Source organism: Hyaena hyaena, unplaced genomic scaffold (assembly GCF_003009895.1).
Source record: "Hyaena hyaena isolate Hyena2069 unplaced genomic scaffold, ASM300989v1 scaffold_541, whole genome shotgun sequence".
In the NCBI taxonomy this organism is placed as follows: domain Eukaryota; kingdom Metazoa; phylum Chordata; class Mammalia; order Carnivora; family Hyaenidae; genus Hyaena; species Hyaena hyaena.
Window position 1 is genome coordinate 98,027 of NW_024081174.1, and position 10,424 is coordinate 108,450.

Genomic DNA, 10,424 nt, shown 5'->3' on the forward strand with positions numbered 1-10,424 from the left:
CGTTTACCTGAATTTGCAAAAGGTTTGATTAATTCAATTATGCACTAACCCAGAGAAATGACAGAATTCAGGTTTATGCTGCCAATTTGCTCCCAGCACAGGACATTTACTACTATCACCGCCTAAAATGAACCCATCCCCTTCTTGTATGAATTATGCTTATGATCCTGTAAGTACCACTCTTATAAACTGTGAGTTTATATACTGTGTGTTTATATCTTATAATAAGGATCCCAGCTCTAAATCAAAGAAACTGAACCTGCTGCTTTTAAGGCATTGCTAGATATATTTGGATAAAAGTCTGAATAGCCATTAATAACTTAATTAATACTCACATTTTAACAAAAGTTATCTCACTTAAAATATCAGTTTATAAAGACATGAAACAAAGATATTGTCCCCTAAGACACAATTCAAGTTTTACAACAAAAAGTGGAATAATAAAATTTATTTCTAGAGGTTGTGCTTTTAACAAACTGTTCTTAGTGCATCTCCCCATTAACCATTGATCCACTAACGGTCATTAAGGATTACCAAGACACCTGTCCACTACCAGAGCCAGAACTGCACGTGATCTCAGGACTCTTGCAGAAAAAAATGTGGTCAGGGGCGCCTGGGTGGCTTAGTCGGTTGAGCGTCCGACTTTCACTTAGGTCATGATCTCGCGGTTCGTGGGTTCGAGCCCTGCGTCGGGCTCTGTGCTGACTGCCAGCTCAGAGCCTGGAGCCTGTTTCAGTCTATGACTCCCTCTCTCTCTGACCCTCCCCTGCTCACGCTGTCTCTNTGTGCTGACTGCCAGCTCAGAGCCTGGAGCCTGTTTCAGTCTGTGATTCCCTCTCTCTCTGACCCTCCCCTGCTCACGCTGTCTCTTTCTCTCTCTCTCCTAGAAATAAATAAAACATTTAAAAAAAAAAAAAAAGAAAAGAAAAGAAAAAAATGTGGTCCAAGTTGTTGAAATATCCAAATAGCCTTATATCCAAATAGCCCATGACTTTTTAGTCCTTCCCAGCATGGTGTTTCCCTGGAAGACATCATCATGCAGAGAAGTAAACTGATGTGATGAATACTTAAGTACTACAAAGTTGTTCGGCACTCACCTTGGAAGTGCTGAAGGTCATTCTCACCTTACTTAGAAAACCAACAAAGCTACCGGAGCTAGAGAATTTAAACTGGGAGGTGGCCTCAAATTACATAAGATAACATATGTGTTTGTCTATGTATCAGCAACATGCAACCTTCAATAGTAGCTACATTTCCTGTCTCACATTCTCAGCAAATCATCCACTTCAGGGAGTAGACTGAAGCCACCTAGAGCCTCCCCAATGACATCTCTTTCTCCCATTTACACCTTTTATTTCGGCCATCCTTCATTTTTTTTTTTTTTTAATTTTCAAATGTTTATTTACTTTGAGAGAAAGAGAGAGAGCAAGGGATGGGGCAGAGAGAGAGGGACAGAGAGGAAATCCCAAGCAGCCTCTGTCTGTGCTTGCTGTCAGTGCAGAGTCTGACATGGGGCTCAAGCCCACCAACTGTGAGATCATGACTGGAGCCAAAATCAAGAATCAGGCACTTAACCAACTCAGCTACCCAGGTGCCCTTTCAGCCATCCTTCAAAGCTCAGAGTACACGGTAGCCTTCCTGTTCCAGAGAGTCTAGATGTGCCTTTGATCTACCTCTTCCCAAGCACTGAGACCTAGTGCTCGCTTTGGCAGCACATACACCAAGCACTGAGACCTATTTTGCCAGCCCGCATTCAACCATACTCACCACCATCCCTTAATCCGAGCTTGTTTCCCATATCCAAGTAAGAAAGGACATTTCATTTAACTGCCTTTTATTATGAAAGCCCTCCCTCTTCTTCCTGTCCCCCCCTCCCCCCGCCCCAGCCAGCTCCCCCAGTTACACTTTCCAGCTGTCCGGGGGCAATTCTCAAGCGCGGCACTCCCCGCTGCGGAAACATTCTCTAGTTCGCTAATGTTCACCACATCCAGTCTAACTCCTCTGCCAGGCTTTGGGATCCAAACTATGATTCCTCTAATCCTTGAAAATATGATTTTATTAACATTCCCACAAATCCCCAAACATGTACCTTTCTCTCAGCCTTTGACTTTGACTCACATTACTCCTCCTCCCAAGAATATACTTCTCTCTCCTGCCAACTGAAACATGCATTCAAGAGTCAGCTCAGGTCACACTTCTCTAAAAGATTTCCCTTTCCTCCCCTTACATCCCACAAGGGTCTCCTATAGCCATTCGATTGTTCAGGACTCTCTCACTTCTCGAATTCTCCTTACATTTAGCTTAAGTACTTATGGGCCAAAGACCAAATCCTTACCGGATGCTTTCAATCTCTGCCAGTAACTAACACAGAACTTACCACATGCTATTTAACAAATACTGATAAGTTTATTATATAGGATTGTATATTAGCGATCTTCTCAAAACCTCAGGATCACTTTTGAATTTCTAAATAACAGGTATTTGTCTATAGACTAACTGCATCTTTGGAACAACAAAAACAGCAGTCCTGAGAGAAAGAGATGGGAAGAAAGTGCTGCTTTTCAGAAATAGATTTAAATGACAACTTATCCATGGGATTTCTGCATGCCTTATAACAGCTTCTGTCTCAGACTCTTTTGCAAGGATATGACAACCTTGGAATCCAGGGATAGCGCCTCCGTCCAGGTTAGAAGACAGATTTATTTCCTGACGGGGAAAATAAAGATAATGCCTCCCCACAGGGCAAAGGTCAGGCAGCTTCACTAGGCACTTCTTAAAAGACAGGGGATTGCCTAACCTTGCAGTTCCTCAGCTGTGACACAAAACCCTGTGTGCAAGCATCCACCTGGGTCACTCAGCATTGCCCCTTGGGGATTTGGGGACAAGAGGAATCGATTAGAACATGAAGCTCATGCTGCCTGCTGTGCCCTGAGTGATGAAGTCCTTTATCTCTGACCCAGGAGTCTCCTGGCTTCAGCCAGCATCTATATAACTGGGGCAGGCTAACTTGGTAGCCCGCAAACTGGGTCAATTCCCAAACCCTTTGTAGTTTTGGACAATTTCTGGCTATCTGTTCAATTAGGAGTTTCTAGTTTACAAAAGCAGACAGAAGCTACCACATCACGGTCTACATGTCTAACACGCAATGACATGGATGAATCTCCAAATCAACATGCTGAGTGAAAGAAGCAAACTCAAAAGTGTGAGGACACCATGATATAAGGATGTGAGGTTCTACTGCAGGCTAAGGTCAAGTGGGAGACATCAGAACATGGCTGCTTCTGAAGAAGGTCAGTCACAGATATTAACTAGAACAGGCAAGGACTTTTACGGGGTGATGGGAATATCCTATGTTTTGCTTGGGGTGGTGGTTACAAAGATACAATAGTCAAAAGGCATCAAATACTACAGTTAAGAACTGTGTATTTTAATGCATGGACATTATGCTCAGTAAAAAAAAAAAAAAAAAAAAAAGCATTACAAGTTCTATATATCCAAATGTTGAATATATTGAAGTCTGTTTTAGTTTCAGGATATAATGATTCACAGACACACTAAGACAGTACTGGCCACATTCACACCCATTCTTTGAACATCATCTTTAGAGAGGCAGCTACAATACGTGGATTTAAGAGTCTGCACTCCAGAGTGATACGGCTCGGGTTTGCGTCTGGGTCTTTGCTGCTAGCTAGGTGCTGTCAGGCATCTTCCTAAACCTCTTCATGCCTGGGTTTTCTCCTGTTAAAAATAAATACAGTTTGACCCTTGAACAACAACTGGCTTACAGGCACTGACCCCCTGTGCAGCCAGCGCTCCACATTCAACTTGTGACTCCCCAAAAACGTACCTACCCATAGCCTGCTGATGACTGAAAGCCTTACCAAGAATGTAAGTTGGTTGTTAACAGTTGATTAACACGTATTTCGTATGTTATACTGTTTCCTTATAATAATACCTAACTTATTCTTGATTTTTTTCAGTCTTTCTAAGCTATCCAGTTTGTGTGCCATTTTTTTCCACCTGTCACAAATCTCAAAAGAATTTCCAATGGATTTATTGAAAAAAATCCACATAAAAATGGACCCACACAGTTCAAACCCATATTGTTCAAGGATCAGCTGTATATAAAAAAAAAAGTTCCTACCTGTTGTTATGAGAACTAATTAGGTAATACAGATAAATTGCCTTGTATGTAGAAAGCATTCACTACAGGTTAGTTGTAATTATTTATTTAGAGATCATGATAACACAGGATTCAAAGTAATTCAGCAAAGCAATTCAGGATATTTCTGTGAAAGCAGAAGACCAATGTGCCTTTAAAAAGCTAGTAAGTTTAATGTACATGCAGTGGTGGGGAATATATAAGGTAGAATATTTACTTATCATAACACCATCCGAAAGTCTTTTTATTATATATTCTAATAAAGCAATAGATCCAAATCACAGTGTTTTGCACATTATTGAAAGCACAGAAAGAAAAAATTAAGTCAAATAAATTCCACTTCTGGCAAATGTCTCAAGTCCAGATAGATGTGTCTCATTTGCTTTCTGACAGCTGTAGTGTTAAGCCTTTTTTCCCCTAATGCAATAGAAGTGAAAGTTGAAGATCCAATCGAATCCTAACCTGAACCCTGACTAAAGTGTAAACTGAGGACAAAACTTGTGAAAGACAGGCCAAAAGGAAATGTGTGAAAGGATAAAATCTCGAGTATCATCGTACAAATACAGGGAGAGTGGGACAAAAGCATGAATTCTCAGCGATGGAAAAGCACTTTGGTAAAGGACAAAGTAAAGAATAGAGACCCAACTTCAGGGCTCTGCAGATCAGGCCACTCTCTATCTTTAGTACATACGCCACTGGTTAGTGTCCCCATAAAAAGGCACGTGTGCCACAGAATCACCTCAGCACTGCGTGTTCTTTAAGATTACTCCCAAGCTTTTAAAAGGGATGCATTATTAGGAAAGAGAAAGTAAACAATAAGCAATAATGATGCACGATTTCTATCCTCTTAAAATTCATTTTTAAAATTTTTTGTTACTGCATCATTACAACAGTTCTAACATTTAGTATCTGCTTCATTAAAAGCCTTTCTAATATTTCATATCCACTATTCCAGGTAGGATGTGAGGAATTTTATGTCACCGACTTGGAATAGGAGTTGAAAATTTCAACGTAAAACAAAATATTAGGAAGTTAACGAAAAATGCAAATTCCCGAGAAACAAATCAAATCATTGTAATAGAGGAGGAGCGAGCATATTGGGTGTTTTCAATCTGCCCCGCCAGGAAAATGTTGAGGCAGAATAGTGATTACTGAGTATTTGATTACGGAAGGGACTCAGGCCTCCTGGCAAACGGAATCGTTTCTCTGCTTATGAACACCTGGGATACAGCAGGAACACAACTTAAGGTGAGTTTCTGACTTTGAAAGGGGTGGCTATTTAAAAAAAAACAAAAACCTACAATTATTTTCATCTTTAAGCCTTATTTTCACATTTCTTCTTTTCTTAGGGTCCAACGGTAGCGTGCCATGGGCTTCACGCAGGAAGCGGAAATAGCAATGACAATCCCTCCCCAGCTACACTTCCTCTAAGGGGCAGCGTTACAGAAGACGTTACCACACACCTCAGTGACCCCCTGTGATCCCACAGGCCCCAAGGTGTTATGGGGGAAACGCGTTTTAATTACAACTACATTCACTTCTATCTAAAGAGCAGGTGCGCACACTTACGTACGGAAAGTCCATAAAATTCACGCTTCCTTTTCCTGCCAGACCTGAAGAGTTAAATCTGAAAAGGCGGCATTTAATCGCACTCATTGGCTCCTCCAACTGAACAAAGCATTGTGTACAAAAACATCTACAGTTGACAAAGAACTGTCCATAATCATAAAAAAAACCTTCTTGGCTTTTCTTTATTGTAAAGAACTTTTTTCCATCCCCGAGGACTTCAAGGTTGGAAGTGAAGAAAATGAACTCTTTATCCAAGAGCAACTCTGCTACAACTGCCTATTTATGTTTTGATCTAAAAAGAGAAACTTGCCAGTTTTCTACCTGCTATTCACCGCTGCCACAGGCCTTCAAATATGGACAGTCTGGAGACAGCCAAGTTCTTGCCCCATGTTTCAAGGAAATGGAGGCATTCAATTTGGCCAGTGGTCCGTGGATGGGGATACAGGCGTCGTCCATATCAAAAACCTGAGGTGGAAACATTCTAGACTCCTCCCTCTCCTGCCTTCCCCAATTCAGATTGGCCATTGAGGCTGAGAGACTGCACTTCCTCTCTGGGCCACTGTCACTGCCTTATTTGGGACCTTACAACTTCTACTTCAGTTGCTTCCCTTGGGGTCTTTCTACCTTCAGTCTTGCCCCACTCAACGCTATTTTCCATGCTGTCATCATAGCAACTGTCTACAGAATAAACCTGACCATGTCACATAACACATGATCTGTTCTTGTGTATCAGGACTCACAAAATGGAGGCAACCCCAGCCACCTGGCCCACATCACAAATCCAAACTTAAGACAAGGAAATCTAACATTCACTAACCACAGTCCTCCACCTGTGGGCTTACTTTACCTTAGAAAATAGGACCTGCTAGTCTTGTAAGGGAATCCCTATAACCTCCTAGCCAATCATGTTTGTTTCTGTGTTGCCTCTTCTACTGCTTTTTAAAACTCATACTTGCCCAAAATCCCTCGGGAAGAATGTTCCAACCACTTGTGAGGCACTGTACTCCCCCAGTCGAGGACTGTTTTCCCTTGAAGAAAGGACATCAAACTGATTGCTAAATTGTTTTACTTTTGTAAATTCACAGTTTGGCAATGAGATGGGCCCTGAAGACAGCTGCTAAAGAGTCTGGGGATGGCTTCTAGAAGCAGGTGAAGTTATCCACAGAGCCATTTTATTCACTGCCTCTCTGGCTGCTCTCGTAAGCTTCTCTCTGATCAAGCCCTGATTATTTTGCATTCTGAACTTAATCCTTCCAGGTAGAAAATTGGGGTGTGAGACTCCAAGGTTCTTTTTCAGAGGGTGGAAAACTGGGGTGTGAGAGACTCGAGATTTTCACGGTGAGACTTAGTAGGCCACACATTTTGGTTTGTGGCCAAACTCTTCTACGATTAAGCACCTTTGGAGGGGGGGGGGGGGTTTCTTACAAGTCTCAGGAACAGTGCACAGGCAGTCAGAAACAGCAAGTCTGGTTGAATTGTGATGGCTTATTTCAAGGGAAAATAATGGTTACCCCTCAAAGCAAGATGGCAGCCACTGGGGGGACAGGACTCACAAAACTCAAGGCAAGTCCACAGCACAAACTGCTAGGAAGGTTGGAAAAATAAATTAAGACAAGAAATTCAGACTTTTCTGATGAATGGCACATCAAAAGGTAAGTAGGCACAAGTTAGACTGTTAAAAGCCATTAGACTATCCACCACTATAAAGAAATAACAGATCTAGGGGCACCTGGGTGGCTCAGTCAGTTAACTGTCTGACTTTGGCTCAGGTCATGAACTCACGGTTCATGGGTTCAAACCCCACATCAGATTCTGTGCTGACAGTTCAGAGCCTGGAGCCTGCTTTGGATTCTGTGTCTCCCTCTCTCTTTCTGCTCCTCCCCCACTCACACTCTTTCTCTCTCTCTCTCTTTCAAAAATAAATAAACATTTAAAAAAAAAAAAAGAATGAAATGCCTCCTTCTACTTCCTCTACCTTCCTTTATCTCAGTACTCAGCCTACTAATCCTCTATCTGCACTGCCTTTCCACTGTAAACACACTATAAGACCATAGACAAGAATCTTCCAAATTAATGGCCTATATCCAGAAGCTCCTATATCTACCCCCAAAGGAGGGCCCCCACATGGGCCCCTCTTGGGGTTGACGGGACCCCAAGGGATTCTCCAATAAGTCTCCACCAATATTCCCTTGAACAGCCAAGGGGAAACTAAAATAAAATTAATTCAAAAAAAAAAAGAAATTTTGCCAAATCCTGGTAGATACCCAACTTCACTCTCCACTTTGAACCCCACTCACTCTGGAGCCTTGGAGAAAACTGATCCAGGAAACCTGAGAGAAGCCATCAAAGGGTGGAAGTTCTTACCAGAATCGGCTCTCCTGGATCTCTGTCTGTAGCGCCTGGTCAAGAGAGGAAGGCAAAATTTCATGTTATCCCTGCCTTTTCAAGATGCATTGGTGATTGGTCCTTTCTCTCCCAAGGACAACCATTCCCTCCTAACCTGTCTCATTTTGTGTCCTGAGAACTGGGCTTAACAACCGTCAGATTGAGGGCCCTCAAAATACAGCCAGATAGAAAGAGAGGGGGCACGACATTTGTGGCTAGTGCCCTACAGATTATTGCCAGCTTTCAAGGGAAGGGGGCAGGTCCTTATTTTGGCTATTTCTGGGAGTGGCTCTGGATCTTGGGAGAGCAGTTATCTTTTGTACCTTCTGTGGGAATGCCTCTTGCAGCCAATAGATCCTTCAACACTGCCAGGAATATTTACTGCTTGTCCTGGCTAAAACGTGACAAGATATTTAAAAGGACTTTTTTTTTTTTTTTTAACTAGCTCTGTGGTTAGAAGTTTGCTGATACTAGAGGCTGATATCCAGAACCTCAAAGGAACTTTCTTAGGCCTTCTCTCCTAAGTCAAATGAAACCGTGTACCCAAAAGGAAAGAAAAATATTCCAAAGGCAGATAGCTCTAAATCTCGAATGCAGGAATCTTTTCATTTCCATCTTAGTTGAAGAGCTTCTCCCTGACTTCAAGAAGCAAAACGAAGATAATATATTTGGATGGGTGGTCAGCCAACTATCTTGTCTTCTCTTTGCAATACCCATTCTTTGATGAATTAAAAAGAACCGTCCATATTTTGTAAATTCAGTCTTTACAAGAATAGAAACGCAGCTCTAGAAGCAATTCGAGACCCATCTATCATTTGTATCAATCCCCAAACCTCCCCTGCTAATCTATAAAAGCTTGTACGTATTGTGAAATTTTGGATTTAGGAAACAAGTCCTTGATGGAAGAGCTGGCATTCTTTCCTTGTGCCTTTGCTGGGTAAATGTTCTACCCAGTCTTCTCCCGGAACTGAGGGCCACCTCTTTGCAAAGCTAACTTCAGGGAGGTAATTCTTATCAGGAGGAAGAAAAGAAGGGATGGGTCGCTGTCTGGAAGCTAGGCCAATGAAAAATCTTTAAAAAGCCTCAGGTCATTAACTCATTCCATCCATTTGGATCCATCAATTTGGATTGATTCATCAATTTGGATCTGTTGGTTTATAAACCAGCGAGTTTTGCATTACAGTAGCCTCAAAATCCGTCTTTTTCAATCTCTAAATCGACAGCGAAGTGTTTTGGGGTTTGGGGGGCGTTTTTAGGATTCAAAATGCCTGTGATTCTGCCCAATAGCCCAAAGATAATAGAAGCCAATATAGAGAGACTCCTCCCTCCCCAAAATGTTTAGAGACATCTGGAGAATATAACGGTTCTAACGGACGGCCATCTGTTCGGCACCAACCACACAAGTCTATAAAATGCATGAAGAGCTCTTGGCGGTGTCACCAGTAAAATACGTGTTTCTTCTTCCAAGGCTCCGAGCTGCTGTGCGTCTACAGTCCACACCCGGTTCTCGGGACCGTTGCCTTCCCACTCGGGAAGGAGTCGCCACACCTCCAAGAGGTGCTCGGGGCAGGGGCCCTCCCTCTCTGATAGTCCCTGATTTTAGAATACAGTTTAAATATACTCAACAGGGAAGAGGGGAGAGTTCAGCGTTTTGGAGCCCGGGTCGGGTGGAGCATTACGGAATCCTAGAACGTGAGCGCTGACCTGCGATTACTCTAACATGGCAGCCGAGGAAACCGAGGCCCAGGGACCTTCAGGGGCCAGCTCGGGTCCGTGCAGTAGCTAGTGGGGAGGCTGAGAGCCCGGCTCCGCTCATCTTCTCCCGGTCCGGAGCCGGGCGCGACCCCAGTCCCTTTGCCTCTGGGCCCGGCCGTGCGTGGAAGGGCCGCGGGCGCAGGCGGCCACCTGTGGGCCCGGAACTCCCTCCTTCGCAGCCCTGCGGCCCGCGCTCGGGGGCGCCGCTGCGTGGACGCCGGCAGCGTGGACCGCAAACGTGCCGCCTCAGGGGCCTGGCCCTGCGCGCGCGCAGCAGGCCTCCCAGGTTTCCATAGCAACAGATGCCCTGGCCGTCGGGCCCCAGAGACGCCCCCCAGGGTCAGAGGTCATCTCTGTGACAACGGAAGCTTCCCGCGCTACGGCGGCTCGGACGGGCCGCTTCCGCCGCATTGCGCTGCGGAGCGCGGGGCGCTCGTAGGAACGCGAGCGCGTGCTGGCCGGTCGCGAAGGCTCGGGCCGCGGGTCGCACCGAAGGAGGCGCGTGTCTGGCGCGCGAGCCCCGTCTCTTCGGGCTCGGTTAGGCAGACTCAGA

At 44.2% G+C, this 10,424-nt stretch overlaps 1 long non-coding RNA gene across 1 annotated transcript; it reads right to left on the bottom strand.

Annotated features, from left to right (window-relative positions):
• Window positions 1-946: 946 nt before the first annotated feature.
• On the bottom strand, window positions 947-10,064 carry LOC120247703. The gene is made up of 3 exons (XR_005532392.1): window positions 9,821-10,064; window positions 8,029-8,130; window positions 947-1,021 (listed from the first exon to the last, which is right to left on the bottom strand). It is a non-coding gene; the product is annotated as an uncharacterized LOC120247703 (long non-coding RNA).
• Window positions 10,065-10,424: the final 360 nt, after the last annotated feature.